The sequence below is a fragment of the Kogia breviceps genome, chromosome 9, assembly GCF_026419965.1.
Source record: "Kogia breviceps isolate mKogBre1 chromosome 9, mKogBre1 haplotype 1, whole genome shotgun sequence".
Classification (NCBI taxonomy): Eukaryota; Metazoa; Chordata; class Mammalia; order Artiodactyla; family Physeteridae; genus Kogia; species Kogia breviceps.
The window spans coordinates 113426810-113451517 of record NC_081318.1 but is presented as its reverse complement, the minus strand read 5'-3'; the positions used below and the strand labels follow the sequence as shown (position 1 = coordinate 113451517).

The window sequence follows — 24708 nt, the reverse complement described above, 5'->3', positions numbered from 1 at the left end:
TGTTTTTTTTTAAGATTACTGTTAATTAAAGAAAATCCAGACATCTCAAGTTAATGAATTTAGCAATTTTCTGTGTATGGCAAGATGCAAAACTATGGACTCATTGAAATCATTCCTTTGACATGCACCTTAACTATCTAAGGCCAGTATCCTGTTTTTAACGATCCTGAATTTCCTTGGGGTACATAGTCTGGGACGGCTGCAGGGGCTGATGGCTTGATGGCTGCAACATACTTTGTTTACTGATATGGCAGTCCACACAGACATATACAGAACACTCCACTCAATAACAGTAGAGTACACATTCTTCTCAAGTGCACATGGTACATTGTTTGGAATAGACCATACGTTAGGCCACAAAACAAGTCTTAATAAATTTTAAGAGACTTAAATCATCTTTAAAGGTCTTTACAGATACTACAAAGTTACTTTTCTGATCACAGTGGAATGAAACTAGATACTAAAAAAGAAGGAAAACTGGAAAATTCACAAATATATGGAAATTAACACACTCTTAAAAATCCAATGGATTAAAGAATAAATCATAAGGGAAATTATGAAATACCTTGCTAAAAATAAAAACAATATATCAAAGCTTATGTGATGCAGCAAAATCAAGGCTAAGAGAGAATTTTCTACCTGTAAACATCTACATTAAAGATGAAGAAAGATCTCAAATTAATAACCTAACTCTACGTCTTAAGGAACAACAGCAACAACAACAAAATGAAGGCAAACCAAACTCAAAGCTAGCAAAATGAAGGAAACATTAAAATTTAGAGTAGAGAAAAAATAGACTAGAGGATAAATAATAGAGAAAAATCAATGAAGCAAAAAGTTGATTCTTTGAAAAGATCAGCAAAATTAACAAATCTTTCACTCAACTCACTAAGAAAAAAGGAGGGAAGACTCAAATTACTAAAATCAGAAATAAATGAGAGGACATTACTACTGATTTTACAGAAACAAAAATAATTTTAAGAGAACATTATAACAGGTGTACACCAACCAACTGGATAACCTAAATAAAAAAAACAATTTCCTGGAAACACACTATCAACTATAACTCAATAATGAAGAAAGAAAAAAAATCTGAATGAATCTATAACAAGTAATGACATTGAGTTAGTAGTCAAAAACACCTCCCAACAGGGCTTCCCTGGTGGCGCAGTGGTTGAAAATCTGCCTGCCAATGCAGGGGACATGGGTTCGTGCCCCGGTCCGGGAAGATCCCACATGCCGCGGAGCGGCTGGGCCCGTGAGCCATGGCCGCTGAGCCTGCGCGTCCGGAGCCTGTGCTCCGCAACGGGAGAGGCCACAAGAGTGAGAGGCCCGCATACCGAAAAAAAAAAAAAAACTCCCAACAAAGAAAACTGTGGACCAGGTGGCTTCACTGGTGCATTTCACCAAATATTTAAAGAAGAACTAACTCAAATACTTCTCTAACTCTTCCAAAATGTTAAAGAGCACCTCTGATTTTATGAGGTCAATATTACCCTGATACCAAAGCCTGACAAAGAAACAATAAGGAAACTACAGATCAATATCCCTTATGAATACTGATACAAAAATCCTCAACAAAATACTAGCAAACAGAACACAGAAACATAGAAAAGGATTATACATCATAACCAAGTGGATTTATTCCTGGAATGCAAGGATGCTTCAACACATGAAAGTCTATCAATGTAATATATCATATTAATATGATGAGGGAAAAAAACCACATGATCATCTCAATTCATGCAGAAAAAAAACATTTGACAAAATTCGACAATCTTTCACAACATAATACACTAAAACTAGGAATAGAAGGAAACTTCTTCAGTATGATAAAGGTCATTTCCAAAAAACCCAGAACAATGATGAAAGCCTAAATGTTTTTCCCTAAAAACAGAAACAAACAAACAACAACAACCCCAAAAAAAGAATGCTCTCTTTTGCCACTTCCGTTCAACATAGTGCTATAAGTCCTAGAAAGAACAATTAAGCAATAAGAAGGGGGAAAAAGGCATCCAAATCAGAAAGGAAGAAGTAAAATTATCTGTTTGCAGATGACATGATCTTCTATGTAGAACATCCTAAAGACTCCACCAAAAACTGTTAGAACCAATATATGAATTCAGTAAATTTGAAGGATACAAAAATCAACATAAAAATCAGTTGCATTTCTATACACAAATAAAAACCTATCCAAAAAAGAAAGTAAAAAAAAATCACATTTATGATAGCATCAAAAAGAATAAAATACTTAGGAATAAGCTTAATCAAGGAGGTGAAAGCCTTGCACACCAAAAACTATAAAACATTGATGAAAGAAATTAAAGACACAAATAAATGGAAGGACATCCCATGTTCATGGATTGAAAGAATATTGTTAAAATATCCATACTACCCAAAGTGATCTATAGTGTCAATGCAATCCCTATCAAAATCCCAATGGCATTCTTTACAGAAATAGAAAAAATAATCCTAGAATTCACTTGGAACCATAAAAGACCCTGCATGTCCAAATCAGTTTTACACAACAAGAACAAAGTGGGAGGCATTACACTTCCTGATTTGAAAATATATTACAAAGCTATGATACTAGCAATAAAACAGTGGAACATAGTAGAGAGCTCAGAAATAAGTCCACACATCTACAGTCAACTGATCTTCGAGAAGTGTATCAAGAATACTGGGAATTCCCTGGCAGTCCAGTGGTTAGGACTCTGTGCTCTCACTGCCGAGGGTCAAGTTTCAACCCCTAGTTGGGGAACTAAGATCCCACAAGCCAGGTGGTGCAACCAATAAATAAATAAATAAATAATACAAAATTGGGAAAGGATAGTTTCTTCAATAAACAGTGATGGGAAAACTGGATATACACATGCAAAAGAATGAAGTTAAATCATTGTCTCACACCATATAGAAAAATCAACTCAAAATGCATTGAAGACATAAACATGAAACCTTTATACATAAAACTCTTAGAAGAAAACATGAAAAATGCAAAATATTGGACTTTGTGATGATTTATTGGATATGACACCAAGAGCTCAGGCAACAAAAGCAAAAATAGACAAGCAGAATTATATCAAACTAAAAAGCTGCTGCACAGCAAATAATAAAATGTAAAGGGAACTATGGAATGGAAGAAATATTTGCAAAAGACATATCTGATAAGAGGTTAATACCCAAAATATAGAAGGAACCATTAAAAATTTGGCAAAGAACCTGAATAGACGTTTCCCAGAAGAAGACAAACAAATGTCTTCCATTATACAAACAGGCATGTGAGAAGGTGTTCATCAGGGAAATGGAAATAAATTTTAAAATGAGCTATCACTTCACACCTGTTAGAATGGCTATTACCAAAAAAAATTAAAAATAAAAATAAAAGATAACAAGGATGGTGAGGATGTTGGTGAGGATGTTGAGAAATGGGATGCCTTGTACACTTGTGGCTGGGTATGTAAATTGTTGCAGCCAATATGGAAAACCTATGGAGGTTCTTCAAAAAGCTAAACATAGAAATACCTTATGATCCAGTAATCCCACTTCTGGGTATATATCCAAAAGTATTGAAGTCAGAGTCTCAAAGAGATATCTGAACTCCCATATTCATTGCAACATTATTCACAATAATCAGGATATGGACACAGCCTAAATGACTGTCAATAGATGAATGGGCAAAGAAAATGTGGTATATAAATACAGAATATTAGCCTTTAAAAAGCAGCAAATCCTGCCATTTGGAACAACCTGGATGTAACTGGAGGACATTATGCTAAGTGAAATAACCAGACACAGAAAGACAAATCCTGGGACTTCCCTGGTGGTCCAGTGGTTAAGAATCCACCTTCCAACACAGGGGATGCGGGTTTGATCCCTGGTCAGGGAACTAAGATCCCACATTCTGTGGGGGCAACTAAGCCCATGCACTGCAACTACTGAGCCCGTGTACTCTGGACCCTGTGTGCCACAGCTACTGAGCCCACGCTCTCTAAAGCCTGCACACCACAACTAGAGAGAAGCCCGTGCACCAAAACGAAAGATCCAGCATGCCACAACAAAGATCCCACGTGCCGCAACTAAGACCCAACACAGCCAAAAAAATAAAAATACAAATACAAATATTACATTATCCTACTTTTGTGAGGAATTTAAAATAATCAAATTCAGTACCAGAGCGTAGAATGTTGGTTACCAGGGGCAGATAAGAGGGAAAAATAAAGAGGTGTTGGTTGGTGAAAAGGCACAAAGTTTCAGTTACGCAAAATGAGTAGGTTCTGGAGATCTTCTACACAACTTAACGCCTAAGTTAACAATAATATATAGTATACTTAATCTGCAAAGAAAGTAGATCTTATGTTAAGTGCTCTTACCACAAAAGAAAAAAAGTATGATAAATATATAAGTAAACAAATAAATAAATAATAAAATTAATAATTGAGTGAGAGGAAACTTTAGGAGGTGATGCATAAGTTTATGGCCTTGATTGTGGTGATGATTTCACAGGTGTATACTTATCTCCAAGCTGATCAAGTTGTATACATCAGACATATACGGCATTTTTAAGTCAATCATACTTAATCAAGAGGTTAAGAAAAGGTCAGCTGCATTTCCATACATTAACAATAAGTAATACTAAAAAGAAATTGAGAAACCAATTCTGTTTATATTATCATCAAAAAGAAAAAATATTTGGAAACAAATTTATCCAAAAAGGCAAAACATGTGAACCCTGAAAACAACAAAACAATATTGAAAAACATTAAAGAAAATATAAATGGAAAGACATCCCATTTTCACATTGGAAATCTTAATATTAAGATGTCAGTACTAACAAAGCAATCTACAGATTCAATGAAATCCCTATGAAAATTCCAAGCATTTTCTACAGTAATAGAATAATCCATCCTAAACTTCATAAGGAATCTCAAGGAACAATGAATAATCAAAACCATTTTAAAATAAAGTACAAAGTTGGAACTCACACATCCTGATATGAAAACTAACTACAAATCTACAATGATCAAAACAGTGTAGTACTGGCATATAGGACAATGGAATAGAATAAAGAGTCCAGAAAATCTCAAATATATTGTCATATATATAATTGAAGTATATTTGATTTACAGTATTGTGTTAGTTTCAGGTGTACAGCAAAGTGATTCATTTATATATATATAATATTCATTTATATATATATTATATATAATATATTTTTTCTGATTATTTTCCATTATAGGTTACTACAAGATATTGAATATAATACCCTGTGGTATACAGTAAATCTTTGTTGCATATCTATTCTATGTAGAGTAGTTTGTATCTGTTAATCCCATAATCCTAATTTATCCCCCTTCCCCTTTGGTAAATATCAGTTTGTTTTCCTATGTCTGTGAGTCTCTTTCTGTTTTGTATGTAGGTTCATTTGTATTATTTTTATACTCCACATGTAAGTGATAGCATACAATATTTGTCTTTTTCTGTCTGACTTACTTCACTAAGTATAATATCCTCTAGGGCCACCCATTTTGCTACAAATGGCAATATTTCATTATTCTTTATAGCTGAGTAATATTCCATTATATATATATATATATATATATATATATGTAAAATATTTTCTTAAGCCAATTGTCTGTTGATGGGCACTTGGGTTGTTTCCATGTCTTGGCATGGGGTGCATGTATCTTTTTGAATTAGAGTTTTTGTCTTTTCTGAGTATCTACCCAGGAGTGGGGCTGCTATATGATAGTTCTATATTTACTTTTTTAAGGAACCTCCACTGTTCTTCATAGTGGCTGTACCAATTTACATTCCCACAAACAGTGTAGGAGGGTTCCCTTTTCTCCAAATGCTCTCCAACAGTTGATATTTGTAGACTTTTTGATGATTGCCATTTTGACCTGAGTGAGGTGACAACCCATGGTGGTTTCGATTTACATTTCTCTAATAATTAGCGATTGTGAGCATCTTTTCATGTACCTGTTGCCCATCTGTATGTCTTCTTTGGAAAAATGTCTATTTAGGTCTTCTGCCATTTTTTCATTGGGCTGTTTGGGTTTTTTTTTTTAATATTTAGTTGTATGAACTGTCTGTATATTTTGCATATTAATTCCTTGTTGGTTGCAACATTTGAAAATATTTCTCCCATTCTGTATGTTGTCTTTTCATTTAGTTGATGTGTGAAAGCTTTTAAGTTTGATGTAGTCCAGTTCGTTTACTTTTGCTTTTATTTTTTTGCCTTGGGAGACTGATCTAAGAAAATATTGCTACAATTTATTTATGTTCGAGAATTTTATGCCTGTATTCTCTTCTAGAAATTTTATGGTATCATGTCTTGTACTTAGGTCTTTAAGCCATTTTGAGTTTATTTTTGTATATGCTGTGAGGCAGTGTTCTAATTTCATTGATTTACATGTAGCTGTCCAGCTTTCCCAACACCACTTGTTGAAGAGACTGTCTTTTCTCTGTTGTATATTCTTGCCTCTTGTCACAGATTAATTGACCATAGGTATGTGGTTTTATCTCTGGGCTCTCTATTCTGCTCCATTGATCCATATATCCCTTTTGTTCCAATATCACACTGCTTTGATTACTAGAGCTGTGTAGGATAGTCTGAAGTCCAGAGGATTATGCCTCCGGCTTTATTCTTTTTCCTCAGGATTGCTTTGGCAACTCTGCATCTTTTGTTGTTCTGAATAAATTTTAGGATTATTTGTTCTATTTCTGTGAAAAACATCATGGGTATTTTGATAGGGCTCACATTAAATCTGTAGATTGCTTTGGATAGTATGGCCATTTTAACAATATTAGTTCTTCCCATCCAAGAGCATGGGATATCTTTCCATTTCTTTGAATGGTCTTCATTTCCTTTATCAATGTTTTAGACTCTTCAGTGTACAGTTAATTCTTGGTTAAGGCAGTGAAGTAACTTAACTCAGAGAGGCCTTGCCACCCCCTGCCCACTGTGGACCTGCCAGTACATGTGAGTTGATGCTCTGTCCTTTCCCACAGCGCTCACCACCTTGGCCATGACTGGATCTCCACTTCCGCCTCCCCCACCAGGTGGTGAGCCCCCCGAGGGCTGGGCTGGCTGTCTCTTTGACAATTGTGTCCCCAAAGGCAGTGAAGTAATGAGTAATAAGTATTTTATTTTTTTGGACGTGATTTTAAATGGGATTTTTTTTTCTTGCTGTCTCTTTCTGACATTTCATTGTTAGTGTAAAGAAATGCAACAGATTTCTGAATATTAATCTTGCATCCTTCTACCTTGCTGAATTCACTTATTCTAATAATAGTTGTGTGGACACTTTAGGGTTCTCTATATGGAGTATCATGTCCTCTGCAAATAGTGACAGTTTTACCTCTTCCCTTCCAAATTGTACTCATTTTATTTCTTATTCTTGTCTGATTTCTGTGGCCAGAACTTCCAGTAGAAGTTGAATAGAAGTGTTGAATAGAAGTGGTGAGAGTGGGCATCCCTGTCTTGTTCCTGAATTTAGCAGAAAGGCTTTCAGTTTTTCACCCTTGAGTATTATATTGGCTGTGGGTTTGTCATACATGGATTTTATTATGTTGAATTATGTTCCCTCTATACCCACTTTGGTGAGTTTTTAATCATGAACAGATGTTGAATTTTGTCAGATGTTTTTCTGCATCTATTGAGATGATCATATTTTTTTTTGTTTTTCCTTTTGTTAATGTGCTGTATCACATTGATTGATTTGTGTATGTTGAATCATCCTTGTGAACCTGGGATGAATCCCACTTGGTTGTAGTGTATGATCTTTTTTGTTTTGTTGGCTTCAGTTTGCTAATATTTTTGTTGAGAATTTCTGCCTCTATAATCATCAAGATATTGACCTATAATTTTCTTTTTCTTTTCTTTTCCTTTTTTTTTGTTTTTGTTTTTGTTTTTTTAGTGTCTTTGTCTGGTTTTGGTAACAGGGTGATGGTGGCTTCATAGAATAAATTTGGGAGTGTTCCCTCCTCTTCAATTTTCTGGAATAGTTGGAGCATGATAGGTGTAAATTCTTTGTATGTTTGATAGAATTCCCCAGAGAAGTTGTCCAGTACTGGATTTTTGTTTGTAGGGAGTTATTATTATTATTATTATTATTATTATTATTATTATTATTATTACAGAATCTATTTCACTTCTACTGATTGGCCTGTTCAAATTACCTGATTTTTCTTGATTCAGTTTTGGCAGGCTATATATTTCTAGAACCTTGTCCATTTCTTTTAGGTTGTCCAATTTGTTGGCATATAACTATTAATAGTATTCTCTTATGATTTTTTTGTATCTCTGAGGTATATGTTTTATTTCTCCTCTTTCATTTCTTATTTTGTTTATTTGGGTCCTCTCTCTTTTCTTCTTGGTGAACCTAGCAAGAGGTTTGTTGACTTGACCTTTTGAAAAAAGAACAGCTCCTGGTTTCATTGATCATTTTTATTGTTTTTAATATATATATTATTTATTTCCACACTTATTATTTCCTTCCTTCTGCTGACCTTGGGTGTTGTTTATTCTTCTTTTTCTAATTCTTTTAGGTGGTAGGTTAGGTTTTGTGTTTGAGATTTTTCTTGTTTCTTGAGGAAGGCCTATATCACTATGAACTTCCCTCTCAGAACTGCTTTTCTGCATCCCATAGATTGTGTAATGTTGTATTTTCATTGTCATTTGTCTTGAAGTATTTTCTGATTTCTCTTTGATTTCATTGTTGACCTGTTGGATTTTTTAGTAGTATGTTGTTTAGTTTCCTTATGTTTGTTATTTCTACATATTACGTTTTGCAGTTGATTTCTAGTTTCATCTCATTATGGTCAGAAAACATGCTTGTTGTAATTTCTATCCTCCTGAATTTGTGAGGCTTGTTTTGTGACCTTGTATGTGGTCCATCCTAGAGAATTTTTCATGTGTGCTTGAAAAGGATATGTATTTGGATGTAGTGTCCTGTAGATATCAGTTAAGGCCAACAGGTCTATTGTGTCATTTAGGACCTCCATTGCATTACTGATTTAATTTCTGGAAGATCTGTCCATTGGTGTCAGTAGATTGTTAAAGTCTCCTACTATCATTGTATTATTGTCCATTTGTCCCTTTATGTCTGTTATTATTGTTTTAATATTTAGGTGCTCCTCTATTAGGTGCATATGTTAATGAGTGTAACATACTATTCTTCCCTTTATCATTATATAATGTCCTTCTTGGTTTTTCTTTATGGACTTTGTTTTAAAGTCTATTTTGTCTGATATGAGTATTTCTATCCCAGTTACCTGTCATTTCCATTTGCATGAAATACATTTTCTCATCCCCTCACTTTCAGTCTGTGTGTGTCTTTAACTGTGAAGTGAGTCTCTTGTAGGCAGCATATTGTAGGGTCTTTTTTTTTTTTTTTTCAGTCTGCCACTCTATGTCTTTTGATCAGAGCATTTAGTCCATCAACATTTAAAGTAATTATTTATTGGTATATACTTATTGCCATTTTAAACCTTGTTTTCCAGTCATCTTTGTAGTTCTTTTTGTTCATTCTTCTTTTTGTTTTTCCTTTTGTGGTTTGTTGATTTTCTTTTGTAGTATACTTGAGTTCCTTTCTTTTTGTTTTTTGTGAATATATTGTCTGTTTTTGATTTGTGGTTACCATGGAGTTCAAGTCTGTTGACCCATACTATATATATTTGCTTTAAACTGATAGTTGTTCAACTTCAAACACATTCTAAAGGATGTACCTTTTTATACACCCCTCTGCCACATTTTGATTTTTATGTCCTATTTTACTTCATGTTTATTCTTTTGCTGTTAATTGTAGTTATCATCACTTTTACAGATTTTTTAATTGTTTTTTATGTTTTTTAAGGAATACTCAATCCTTTCATATGTTTGCCTTACCTATTGTGATTTCCCCTTTCCTCTATTCTTGTTTCTTTTCTTTAATTAATTAATTAATTTGTTTGTTTATTTATTTATTTTTGGCTGTTTTGGATCTTCGTTGCTGCGCGCGGGCTTTCTATTGTTGCGGTGCATGGGTTTCTCATTGTGGTGGCCTCTCATTGCAGAGCATGGGCTCTAAGCATGCAGGCTTCATTAGTTGTGGCACACAGCCTCAGTAGTTGTGGCTCACAGGCTCTAGAGTTCAGGCTCAGTAGTTGTAGCACATGGGCTTAGTTGTTCCGTGGCATGTGGGATCTTCTGGTACAGGGCTCAAACCCATGTCGCCTGCCTTGGCAGGAGGATTCTTAGCCATTGTGTCACAGGGAAGCCCCTTGTTTCTTTTCTATTTGGAGAAAACCCTTAAATATTTCTTTAGACTAGGTTTAATATTGCTGAATTCTTTTAGTTTTTGCTTGTCTGAGGAATTCTTTATCTATTCTTCTATTCTAAATGATAACATTGTTGGGTAGAGTATCCAAAGTTGCAGGGTTTTCCCTTTCAGGAATTTGAATTTATCGTTCGACTCCCTTCTGGCCTGAAAATTTTCTGCAGCGAAATCAGCTGATAGTCTTATAGACGTTCCCTTGTGACCTACTCTTTGTTTTTCTCTTGCTGCCTTTAGAATCCTCTTTCTACCTTTAAATTTTGCCATTTTAATTCTAATATGTCTTGGTGTGGGTCTGTTTGGGTTCATCTTGTTATGGATCTTCTGTGCTTCCTGTCCCTGGATATCTGTGTTCTTTTTTAGGCTTGGGAAGTTTTCAGCCATAATTTCATCAAATACATTTTTGATTCCCTTCTTTCTCTTCTCCTTCTGGAACCCGTATTATGAGTCAGTTGTTTTTTTTTCATTTGTCTTTCTGTCTGCTGTTCTAGCTGGGTGATTTCCATTATTCTATCATCCAGATCACGTATTCGTTCTTCTGTGTCATTTAGTATGATATTCATTGCTTCTAGATTGGTATTTATCTCAGCAACTGAATTATCTAGTTTTGGTTGATTCATCTTTATAGTTTCTTCTTACAATGATCTGCGTTTCTAAAGATAATCTTTCTTAATTCCTTTAGTATTTTTAATACCTCCTTTTTAATTGGATTCTAGTAAACTGAGGTCTATTTCATTATTTGTTCTTTTAGGGGATTTCTCTTGTTCTTTTAATTGGGAATAATTCCTCTGCCTTTTTATTTTACTTAACTTTATCTCTATGAATTTAGGAGAAACAGTTGTCTACTGTGATCTTGAAGGGGAATTTTTATGTGGGAGCATCCCTGTGTAGACTGTGTGTGTCCAATATTTTTGGTACAAGGGATGGTTTTGGTATGGATACCAGCCACATCTTTCCTCCAAGTGTGCTGGCTGTTATCCCCTTGATAGGGGGTGTGGTTGGTGTTTCAGTGTCTAGAGCCTGTGCTGGATATGAGGTGGTTCTTTCTCTTTGTTCATAGCTGTCACTTCCCTGCTGGGGGCAGGGTCCATTTCCCAGTTGGAATAGCAGCCTTGAGGGTTGGGTTTCATCAGGCTCTGTTACTCTCGAGTGTGTTGCCTGTCCCAATGTTTGTAATTGCTCAAGTAAGTGAGGCCTGTGTGGTCACAGCTAACCTATGGGCCACCCATGCAGGTGTCCATCATTCCACTCAGAAGCATCCCAAGGTTCCGTCTCTTTCTCTGTTATGTTCATCCCATATTTAGTGCAGGGCTGTGGTGTGGAGTAGGCTGGGACTGGGGGTTGGGGCATTGTGGCTGCAGGAATTGAGGTGGCTGTGCTTCACCTGAGATCTGGGCTGCCCCTGTGGCAGACTTCTCCAAGGACCTGTCTGCCCCAGATCTAGTGCTAATCTGTGGTGTGTCTAGTGCTAATCTGTGGTGTGGAGTGGGTGGAGTTGGAGCACTCATGCTAGGACATAAACCACTGTGTACTCCTGCCCAGGGCCAGTCTGCCTGAGAATCAGTGCTTAGCCTTTGTGCATTCTTATGGCATCACCCAGTGTATGTGCTGACAATGTCTGTCCGGCTAGGCTTGGTGCCCCAGTGCATGTGCTGACAATGGTCTCTGTGGTTCCACCCAGATCACATCCCAGGTGCCCCGGTCTGTCTCTGCATAGCTAAACTGATCTTTGCCCTGATCTTGTGCCAGGCTGTGGTGTGGAGTGAGCAGGGGTGGGGTATTCATCCTTTTGGACTGGGAGGTGTGGCAAGGTAGCAGCAGCCAGTACAAGGCTCTCTCCACCCTGATTCTTATCAAGGCAACATGGAGGCACTGCTCACAAGTAGAGTCTAGGCTTCCTCAGCCCTTCTATGGCTCAGCGGAACAGCTTTGGCTGTATAGGAGTTCTTTTGCCAGTTTCCAGTTAGTTTTCCATGATTATTGTTCCACATGTAGATGTACTTTTGATGTGTTTGTCGGGGGAGGTGAGCTCCATGTCCTCCTACTCTGCTATCTTGGTCTCCCTCAGCCCTATATATATATATATATATATATATATATATATTTCTTTTTTTTTTTTTTTTTGCTGTATGTGGGCCTCTCACTGTTGTGGCCTCTCCCGTTGCGGAGCACAGGCTCCGGACGCGCAGGCTCAGCGGCCATGGCTCACGGGCCCAGCCGCTCCGCGGCATGTGGGATCTTCCCAGACCGGGGCATGAACCCGCGTCCCCTGCATCGGCAGGCGGACTCTCAACCACTGCGCCACCAGGGAAGCCCTATATTTTTGACTTAAGTACTAAGGCCATTTAATGTGGAAAGGATGGTCTTTTCAAAAATGGTGCTGAGAAAACTGAATATCCACATACTGAAGAATAAAGTTGGACCCATACCCCACATCATATACAGAATTACTCAAATGAATCTAAGACCTAAACATACAAGTTAAAACAATAAAACTCTTGGAAGAAACATAGGGGAAAAGCTTCAGGGCATTGGATTTAACTATATTTTGGATATGGCACTGCAAGCACAGGCAACAAAAGAAAAATTAGAAAAAATGAGCTTCATCAAAATTTAAAATTTTTGTGCATCAAAGGACAGTATTGTTTTCTTAATTTCCTTTTGGTTCACTGTTAGTGTATAGAAATGCAACTGACTTTTTGTGTTGATTTTGTATCCTGTGACTCTAGTGAAATTGTTTATAAGTTCTAACAATTTGTGTATGTGTGTGGAATCTTTAGAGTTTTCTACCTATAAGATCATATCACTTGTGTACAGAGATCATTTTACTTCTTCCTTTCCAATTTGGATGCCTTTCATTTCCTTTTCTTGCCTCACTGCTCTGGTTAGAATTCCCAATAGATATGGTGAAAGTGGACCTTTTTGTCTTGTTCCTGATCTTAGAGGAAAAGCTTTCGGACTTTCACCTTTGAGTGAAAGATGTTCACTGTGGGGTTTTCATATACAGCTTTTATTATGTTGAGGTATTCCTTCTATTCATAGTTTGTTGTGTGTTTTTTATCATAAAAAGCTGTTAAATTGTGTAAAATGCTTTTATGCAACAAACTGAGATAATCATGTGGATTTTTTCCCTTTCTACTATAAATGTAATGTATTACAATGATTGGTTTTCCTATGTTGAACCATCCTTAAATTCTGGGGATAAATCCAACTTGGTCATGGTATGTAATCCTTTTGAGAAAACTTGGCACAAAGCAAATATTATTTTACCTTTTCAAGTTACAAAAATATGAGCATGTAAAGAATACAATCTAGTCCATATAAGAGTGGTTCTAGTCTTTTAAAATTTATAAATAATTTGGTATATACAATTCATATACAAGCCTTAAAACATACAACAGCTAATGAATAGTATATACTATTCAGTTCAGTTGTTGCTAGTTAAATGAAGTTTTGAGACTGTTCTTAAACATAGGAAAGGGCAGTGTTTGGGCAGTCTGATGATTACTAAGTGTAGTTTTAAAAAGTCAATCCAAAATAAGAATAAGCACATTTTGAGTAGGATACAGTGAGGGTTTGATCAGTGATATAGGAAGGTGTGGTCTAAATTTCAGTTCCACCACCTTCGCTTATTTAATTTTCTTTCATTATTATATCAGAAATATAGTGTGTAGATTGGGGCAAAAGTAAATGAATTACTAGCTTTTAAATTAAGTGATAAGAAACATCAGTTTGGAGTTGCAATGTAGAAACAAAACAGGCACATCTAGCTTTAAAACATTAAAAACGTGAAGAATAGAAAAGATGTTTAAAATTTAATCAAAAACTAAAGTTAGGTTTATTTATCTTTAGATGTTGAGACATAAAATTAATCAACTTGTCCTTTTGAAGTTTATAGGTTTATAATGATCTGCTATTCTCTATTTTCTCTCAAAAAAGACAGTCAGTCACCTAACAAACATGTTTTAAAACAGCTCTATTTGCTCAATGTCATATGGAAGAACCTCAAAATTAAATAATTTTAACATTAAATGACTAAAATAGAGGGAAATCACTTATTTGAAGGATGCATAATACACAAGAGACTTCTGACCTAAAATTCACATGGAAGGCTTAGAAGTTGTGGTGTCACAAAGACATAGTAATTGCTTTGTTTCCAAATTTTGTAGGATTAGGCTTATTGCTAACATTTTTACCTCCATAATTTCTTGAATAAATTTAGACATATATTGGTGATAAGTATGAGGTGAAGTGGAAAAACCTTTAAAAATCATTCTTAGAACAAAGTGGCACTCATGATTATTTGGCAAGTAAATGTATTACCTTAGTGATTTAAAATAGGTTACATTTTTAAAAATCTTTTTTAAAACATCTTTATTGGAATATAATTGCTTTCCAACGGTATGTTAGTTTCTGCTGTATAGCAAAGTGAATCAGCTATACATATACATATATACAGTATAAAATAGGCTACATTTTTATAAGGTAGAAAAACAAGTACTAAAAACTTACCATTTGGCCACCTTTCCTTACTTTTGGCTCCAACCCCAGATCTCTACATTCTTTCATTCCTCATTCTCCCATTAATTTATTAGTCTTATCACCATTCATTAGCTAAAGTTATAGACCTGGAGTTGTTAAGAAAAATATTTTTAAGAAGCTTTGCTTTTAAGTCACCAAATGTATCAAATATTCAGATATCAACCGAGAATATTTTGCACCTCTTTAGTTGATCTATTCACTCCATAAGAAAACTGGCTAACATAAAAGACATTGCTTAACATGAAAAAGACCACTGAACATCTCTACATGTGATTCCAATGTCAAAGTAGTTACGCAAACCTAAATCAGTAAGTATTGTTTTCATTGAACTGATTTGGAAAAGCCATATATTAAAACAGCATTACTGTTGTTTACTGAAAATAGGCAAGTGTTTTACTACAAAATTAACCTACTAACAACAACAATGTTTTAAAAACTCACTTCCTCTCAGAGACTTAAGTTGTGCTAATATCTCATAGATAGTATTATAGAAGGGTTTCATTTCTGTGATAGGCTGGGTTCACACTGAGTGTCACTACAGAGATCATATGTTTAAGAATGTCATTAGTATAATATATATAAGGCATGCAAAAACTAGCATTAAAGCTTTTAGTGACACAATCCAAAATGGCAGCTCCTAAAAAAGAGGCTGCTAGGAATTTTTTAAATTAAAGAAATTTAGTTTCAGCACATAGTAGTTCATGATGCTTCTACAATTAAAAGAATTAATTCACATAAACTCTTGTAGCTGGAATAGACCAAAAGGGCAATGGACTTTTGCCCCCTTTAACAACTAGCCCAATCTTGAAAATGGAAGCAATTACTCGTAATCTTTGACACAAGAGTTTTCTGGAGTGGACTGAGCGGCTGACAGCAAGATCTGGTTGAAGTAGTGTTGTTTGTTGTCATCAAACGTCACAGTTCCGCTGGTCACAAGAACTGTAGTTTGGGTCTAGGTAACTTGCTCATGAACTGATTGGCAATATAACATACTGACTTGGAAATCACTAGAAGGCAACATCCCCCCAAAATTAATATTGCCACTCCATATTAAAGTGAAGTTGTCCATTTACAGTCTGATTAGCGCCCATCTTTAGTCCATTATCCAAAAATAATCATTGGCAAATTCCTCAGCAGCTCTATATGTCTGATCTACATACGTTTTAAAAGCAACAGATGTGGCCATCAGGGAGCCCAAACAGCCTGTTCCAGCAAAGGCAACATCACTACATCCTCATCCAAACTCATTGGCATGCATGCCAAGATAGTGGCTCTTCCTGAAAATGGTCATTCATTCCTTGGTGTATTCCCACTATTTACCTAATCCCAGTCTTTTTTGAATTTCCTCATAGTTTTGATATACTCTTTCTCTGGCTCTCCTCCCAATAGCTCTAACTGCAGCTACTTCTCAGTATACCCTCTTCCCTTCTCTGTTCACCTCTTACTTGGAGTATAAGCCTTTTAATATGCTTCTGAATACATATTTGTTAACATTTTGTTAAGGATTTTTGCATCAGTGAGCACAAGAGATAGTGTTCTGTAGTTTCCTTCTACTGGTTTTGTCAAGCTTTGTTATCAGGGCAATACTGGTCTTATACAATGAGTTAGGAAGTGTTCCCTCCTCTTCAATTTTTTGTATAAGTTTGAAAAAGGTTAGTATTAGTTCTTCTTTAAATGTTTGGTAGAATTCACCAGTGAATCCATCAGGACCAGGGCTCTTCTTTGTTGGAAGGGTTTTTTTAATATTATTTCTGATTCAATCTCCGTATTATTCAGATTTTATATTTCTTTGTGATTTAGTCTTGGAGGTAAGACCTATTCAAACTTTCTATTTTTTTGAGATTTAGTCTTGGTAGGTTAGGTCTATTCAGATTTTCTACTTCTTTGTAGGTTTTAAGTTTCTAGGAACTTGTCTATTTTACCTACAGTTATCCAATTTGGGGGCATATGATTGTTCACAGTACTCTATTTTTTTATTTCTGTTGAAGCAGTAGTAATGTCCCCATTTTCATTTCTTTTTTAAAAAATATTTATTTATTTATTTATTTGGCTGCATCAGATCTTAGTTGTGGCAGGCGGGATCTTTGTTGCAGCATGTGGGATATTTCACTGCAGTGCACGGGCTTCTCTCTACTTGTGGTGCACAGGCTCCAGAGTGTGAGGGCTCAGTAGTTGTGGTGTGCAGTCTCCAGAGCACACAGGCTCAGTAGTTGCGGTATGTGGGCTCTCTGGTTGTGGCATGCGGGCTCTAGAGCGCTTGGGATTAGTTGCCCCATGGCATGTGGGATCTTAGTTCCACGACCAGGTATGAAACCCATGTCCCTGGCACTGGAAGGTGGATTCTTAACCACTGGACCACCAGGGAAGTCCCCCCACTTTCATTTCTGATTTTAGTAATTTGAGTCTTCCCTAATTTTTTCTTAGTCCACCTAACAAAGGTTTGTCAATTTTGTTGATCTTTTCAAAGAACCAAATTTTGGGTCACTGATTTTCTCTATTATTTTTCTATTCTCTATTTCATTGATCTCTGCTCTAATCTTTATTACTTCCTTCCTTGCAGTAGCTTTGCATTTAGTTTGTTCTTTTTGTCCTAATACAACTTAAGGTTATAAAGTTAGGTTGTTTATATGAGATGTTTCTTGTTTTTAATGTAAGCATTTATAATTATAAATTTCCCCCTTAGTACCACTTTTGATGCAGCCCATAAGTGTTAATATGGTGTGTTTACATTTTCATTCATCTCTTCTTAACTATTTTCCATTTCCTTGTGATTTCATCTTTGATCCATTGGTTGTTTAAAAGGATGTTGTTTAGTATCCACAATTTTGTGAATTTTCTAATTTATGTTATTGATTTTTAATTTCATCCCACTATGGTCAGAGAATATACATTGTGTGATATCTCTTTTAAAAACCACTGTGGTCCTACTTATGGTCTATCCAGGAAAAGGTCCCATATGAACTTAAGCAGAATAGGTATGCTGTTGTTGTTGCGAGGAGTGTTCTGTATATGTCTATTAGATACAGTTGATTTATTGTGTTGTTGAAGTCCTCTATTTCCTCATTTATCTTCTGTATGGTTGTTCTACCCATTATTCTGAGTGGGGTATTGGAATCTACAACGATTATTGTAGAACTATTTTCCCCTTCAATTCTGTCAGTTTTTGTCTCATATATTTTGATGGTCTGACATTAGGTGCATAAATGCTTATAATTATTATATCTTCTTGCTGTATTGAAATGTTTGTTAACATGTGATGTCCTTCTCTGTCTCTCGTAACGGTTTTTTATTTAAAGCCTATTTTGTCTGAAATTAGTATAGCCACTGCCATTCTCTTTTGGTAGTTATTTGCATGTAATGTCTTTCTCCAATCTTTTACTTTCACAAGTTTGTGTCATTGGATCTCAAAAGTGAGTCTCTTAGAGACAGCATATAGTTGGACCATGTGTTTTTACCAATTCTGCCAATCTCTCTCTTTTAATGGGAGAGTCTAATCCACTTCCATTTAAAGTAATTACTGATAATGAGGCACTTATTTCTATCACTGTACTATAGAAACAAATTTTCTATAGGCCTATAGCTTTTTGTCCCTCATTCCTCTCTTCTTTTGTGCTTAGTTGATTTTTTGGTAGTAAAATGTTTGAATTCCTTCTTTTTTAATATAAATTTATTTTATTTTATTTATTTATTTTTGGCTGTGTTGGGTCTTTGTTGCTGTGCGCAGGCTTTCTCTAGTTGCAGCGAGTGGGGGCTACTCTTTGTTGCAGCGCACAGGCTTCTCATTGTGGTGGCTTCTCTTGTTGCGGAGCATGGGCTCTAGACACGCGGGCTTCAGTAGTTGTGGCACATGGGCTCAGTAGTTGTTGCTCGTGGGCTCCAGAGCACAGGCTCAGTAGCTGTGGCGCATGGGCTTAGTTGCTCTGCAGCATGTGGGATCTTCCTGGCCCAGGACTCAAACCCATGTCCCCTGCATTGGCAGGCGGATTCTTAACCACTGCACCACCAGGGAAGTCCCTGAATTCCTTCTTGATTTCCTTTTGTGTATATTCTATAGAAATTTTCTTTGTGGTTGCCATGGGGATTACATTTAATGTCCCAAGGTTGTAACATTCTAATTTGAATTTATAGCAGGTTAACCTGAATAACATACAAACACTATGGTCCTTTACACTCTGTCCCCACTGCTTTTGGTTTTTTTTTTTTTTTTTTTTTTTTTTTTGCGGTATGCGGGCCTCTCACTGTTGTGGCCTCTCCCGTTGCCGGAGCACAGGCTCCGGACGCACAGGCCTAGCGGCCATGGCTCACGGGCTTAGTTGCTCCGCGGCATGTGGGATCTTCCCGGACCAGGGCACGAACCCGTGTCTCCTGCATCGGCAGGCGGATTCTCAATCACTGCGCCACCAGGGAAGCCCCTGCTTTTGGTTTTTGATGTTACAAAATTACATCTTTATACAATGTGTGCCCACAAACATAAATTAGTAATTCTTTAAATGCATTAGTCTCCTAAATTACATACAGAACAAGATTTGGAATTATAAACCAACAGTAATGCTAGCTATTACATTGATTTTTTTAATTTAAATATATTGGTCTCTTAAATCATTTAGAAAACAAAGAGTGCAGTTACAAACCATTGTTACAATAATACTAGCTATTATAATTGCCCATATATTATCTTTACTGAGATCTTTATTTCTCCATAGAGCTTAGGATTATGGTCTAATGTTCTTTGCCTTTGCAGCACACCTTTGAGCACTTCTTCCAGGGCCACTCTAGTGGTCACAAAGTCCCTCAGCTTTTGTTCATCTGGGAATGTCTTGATTTCTCCCTCATTTTTGAAGGACAGTTTTGCTGGACACATGAATCTTGGTTGACAGTTTTTTGTTTTTTGTTTTTTAAGCACTTTGAATATATCTGTCCACTATCTTCTGGGCTCCAAAGTTTCTAATGAGAATCTGCAGATAATCTCATTGAGGATCATTTGTATGTAATGATTTGTTTCACACTAGCTGTTGTCAAGGTTTCTTCTTTTTCTTTGTCTTTTGAAAGTTTAATTATAATGTGTCTTGGTGTAGGTCTCTTTGATTTAATCTTACTTGGAGTTCACTGAGCTTCTTGGATGTTTACATGCATGCCTTTCTTTAAATTATAGAAGTTTTCAGCCATTATCTCCTCAAATATTCTCTCTGCATCTTTCTCTCTGCTCCTTCAAGGACTCCCACAATGCGTATCTTGGATTTTTTTTTGATGATGCCCAGTCAGTCTCTTAGGCTCTGTGCTTTTGCTCAATCTTTTCTCTTTCTGTTCCTCAGACTAGATAATTTCTGTTATCTTTATCTTTTCTTTTTCTGTTCCTCAACCTTGATAATTTCCATTGTCCTGATTTATTCTTCTGCCTGCCAAATCTGCTTTGAATGCTGCTAGTGAATTTTTCATTTCCATTATTATCCTCTTCAGCTCCAGAATTTTGTTTTGTTTTCTTTTTAGGTTTTCTATATCTTTATTGATATTTCCATTTTGTTCACTCACGGTTTTCTTGACTTTCTCCACATATTCCTTTAATTCTTTCAGCATCTTTAGGAGCTTTGTTTTAAAGTCTTTGTCTAATATATCTGCCATAAACTATTTTATTTTATTTTATTTTATTTTATATTGGAGTAGAGTTGATTTACAATGTTGTGTTAGTTTTAAGTTTACAGCAAAGTGATTCAGTTATACATATACATGTATCTATTCTTTTTCAAATTCTTATCTCATTTAGGTTTTTCCAGACTACTGAGCAGAGTTCCCTGTGCTGTACAGTAGGTCCCTGTTGGTTATCTATTTTAAATATAGCAATGTGTAATGTCAGTCCCAAACTCCCAATCTGTCCCTCCCCCCATTGTTTCCCCCTGGTAACCATAAATTTGTTCTCTAAATCTGTGAGTCTGTTTCTGTTTTGTAAATAAGTTCGTTTTGTGTCATGTTTTTGTGTCATGATATCCGCATGTAAGCGATATCATATGATATTTATTTGTCTTTCTCTGCCTGACTTACTTCACTTAGTAATATCATCTCCATGTCCATCTGTGTTGCTGCAAATGGCATTATTTCATTTTTTTTAATAGCTGAGTAATATTCCATTGTATATATGTACCACATCTTCTGCATCCATTCATCTGCCAATGGACATTTAGTTTGCTTCCACATCTTTGCTATTGCCAACAGCGTTGCAATGAACATTGGGATGCATAAATCTTTTTGAACCATGTTTTTCTCTGGATATTCTGCCCAGGAATGGGACTGCTGGATCATATGTTAGCTCTATTTTTAGTTTCTTAAGGAGCTTCCATAATGTTCTCCATAGCGGCTACACCAATTTACATTCCCAGCAACAGTGTAGGAGCGTTCTCTTTTCTCCACACCCTCTCCAGCATTGTTTGTAGACAATGGCCATTCTGACTGCTGTGAGGTGGTATCTCACTGTAATTTTGATTTGCATATCTCTAATAATTAGTGATGTTGAGCATCTTTTCATGTGTCTCTTGTTCATCTGTATATCTTCTTTGGAGAAATGTCTATTTAAGTCTTCTGCCCATTTTTTCTTTTTTGATTGGGTTGTTTGTGTTTTTGATATTGAGCCACATGAACTGATTGTATATAATGGCAATTAATCCCTTGTCGGTCACATCATTTGCAAATATATTCTTCCATTCTGTGAGTTCTCTTTTTGTTTTATGGTATCCTTTGCTATGCAAAAGCTTTCAAGTTTGGTTTGGTCCCATTTGTTTATTTTTGTTTTTATTTCCATTTCTCTGGGAGGTGGGTCAAAAAGGATCTTTCTGCATGGAGATCAGCTAGGTGGTTTGTGACCACCTAGATGGGTGGGATAAAGCAATTATACTCCAATAAAGATGTTTAAAAAAAAGGATTTTGCTGTGATTTATGTCATGTTCTGCCTATGTTTTCCTCTAAGAGTTTTATAGTGTCTGGCCTTACATTTAGGTCTTCAATCCATTTTGAGTTTGTGTATGGTGTTAGGAAGTGTTCTAATGTCATTCTTTTATATATAGCTGTCCAGTTTTCCCAGCACCACTTATTGAAGAGGCTGTCTTTTTTCCACTGTATATTCTTGCCTCCTTTATCAAAGATAAGGTGACCGTATGTGTGTGGGTTTATCTCTGGGTTTTCTATCCTGTTCCACTGATCTATATTTCTATTTTTGTGCCAGTGCCATACTGGCTTGATTACTATAGCTTTGTAGTATGGTCTGAAGTCAAGGAGCCTGATTCCTCCAGTTCCGTTTTTTTCTCAAGATTGCTTTGGCTATGTAGCTGTTCAGTTTTCCCAGCACCACTTATTGAAGAGGCCGTCTTTGCTCCATTGTATATTCTGGCATTCTTTGTCATAGATTATGTGACCATAGGTGTGTGGGTTTATCTCTGGGCTTTCTATCCTGTTCCATTGATCTATATGTCTGTTTTTGTGCCAGTACCATACTGGCTTGATTACTGTAGCCCTGCAGTATAGTCTGAAGTCAGGGAGCCTGATTCCTCCAGCTGTTTTTTGTTTGTTTTTTCTCAAGACTGTTTTTGCTGTTAAAGGTCTTTTGTGTTTCCACACAAATTGTAAAATTTTTTGTTCTAGTTCTGTGAAAAATGCCATTGGTAATTTGATAGGGATTTCATTGCCTCTGTAGATTGCTTTAAGTACTATAGTCATTTTGACAATATTGATTCTTCCAATCCAAGAACATGGTATATCTCTCCATCTGTTTGTGTTGACTTTGATTTCTTTCATCAGTATTTACAGTTTTCTGCATACAGGTCTTTTGCCTCCTTAGGTAGGTTTATCCCTAGGTATTTTATTCTCTTTGTAGCAATGGTAAATGGGATTGTTTCCTTAATTTCTCTTTCTAATCTTCCACTGTTATTGTATAGGAATGCAAGAGATATCTGTGTATTAATTTTGTATCCTGAAACTTTGCTAAATTCATTGATTAGCTCTAGTAGTTTTCTAATGGCATCTTTAGGATTTTCTATGTATAGTATCATGTCATCTGCAAACAGTGAGTTTTCCTTCTTCTTTCCCCAATTGGATTCCTTTTATTTCTTTTTCTTCTCTGATTGTCATGGCTAGGACTTCCAAAACTATGTTGAATAATAGTGGTGAGAGTGGGCACCCTTGTCTTGTTCCTGATATTAGAGGAAATGCTTTCAGGTTTTCACCACTAAGAATAATGTTTGCTGTGGGTTTGTCATATCTTGCCTTCATAATGTAGAGGTAAGTTCCCTCTATGCCCACTTTCTGGAGAGTTTTTATCATAAATTGATGTTTAATTTTCTCAAAAGCTTTTTCTGCATCTATTGAGATGATTATATGGTTTTTATTCTTCAGTTTATTAAGATGGTGTATCACATTGATTGATTTGCATATATTGAAGAATCCTTGCATCCCTGGGATATATCCCAATTATCATGGTGCATGATCCTTTTAATGTGTTGTTGGATTCCATTTGCTAGTATTTTGCTGAGGATTTTTGTATCTATGTTCATCAGTAATATTGGCCTATAATATTTTGTGTGATATCTTTGTCTGGTTTTGGTATCAGGGTGATGGTGGCCTCATAGAATGAGTTGGGGAGTGTTTCTCCCTCTACAATTTTTAGGAAGAGTTTGAGAAGGATAGGTGTTAGCTCTTCTCTAAATGTTTGATAGAATTTGCCTGTAAAGCCATCTGATCCTGGACTTTTGTTTGTTGGGAGTTTTAAAATCACAGTTTCAATTACAATACTTGTGATTGGTCTGTTCATATTTTGTTTCTTCCTGGATCTGTTTGGGGAGGTTGTACCTTTCTAAGAATCTGTTCATTTCTTCTAGGTTGTCAATTTTATTGGCATATAGTTGCTTGTACTAGTCTCTTCTGATCCTTTGTATTTCTCTGGTGTCCATTGTAACATCCCCTTTTTCATTTCTAATTTTATTGATTTGAGCCCCCTCCCTCTTCTTCTTGATGAATCTGGCTAAAGGTTTATCAATTTTATTTATCTTTTCAAAGAACCAGTTTTTAGTTTGAATCATCTTTTCTATTATTTTCTTCATCTCTATTTCATCTATTTCTGCTTTGATCTTTATGATTTTTTTCTGTCTACTAACTTTGGGTTTTGTTCTTCTTTCTCTAGTTGCTATAGGTGTAAGGTTAGGTTATTTGAGATATTCCTTGTTTCCTGAGGTAAGTCTGTATTGCTATAAACTTCCCTCTTAGAACTGCTTTTGCTGTGTCCCATAAGTTTTGGATTGTCATGATTTCATTTTCATTTGTCTCTAGGTATTATATGATGTCCTCTTTGATTTCTTCAGTGATCCATTGGTTGCTTAGAAGCTTATTGTTTAATGTCCACATGTTTGTGTTCTGTACAGTTTTTTTCTTCCCTGTAGTTGATTTCTATTCTCACAGCATTGTGGTCAGAAAAGATGATTGTTATGATTTCAATTTTATTAACACAATATTGACCGGAGATGTATTAATACATCTTTTGTTACCTGAACATTATTGTCCAGAGATGTATCGATACGTTCTTAGAGAGTGCTACAATTAACATCACTGTGCAATTTGTTAGAGCATAAATTGATCAAGGTTCTTTATACAACTTACAATTGTCATTATCATTCACATTTTGCTCCATTAAGTTTTTGTTCCAAACTTGTATATATTATATATGTAAAATCTTCCAAAATGACGCATCACAAAATTTTGAGTGAAGAAGAATTTTTCAGTCAACTTTATGCAGATACTTTCTCTGATTGTCTGAGCAACATATGTACTAGTGTCTAAGAAGGTGATAGTTTTTCAGAATACAGTTCTGATTCAG

At 35.8% G+C, this 24708-nt stretch overlaps 1 long non-coding RNA gene and 1 pseudogene across 1 annotated transcript in view; one reads left to right on the top strand and one right to left on the bottom strand.

The window, feature by feature from the left end:
- The window catches only part of LOC136794885 (uncharacterized), a 47555-nt gene that overhangs the window by 3506 nt on the left and 19341 nt on the right, over window positions 1-24708 (top strand). The gene's annotated exons all lie outside the window — the stretch shown is intronic.
- LOC131762464 (NTF2-related export protein 2 pseudogene) lies at window positions 15645-16044 on the bottom strand (annotated as a pseudogene).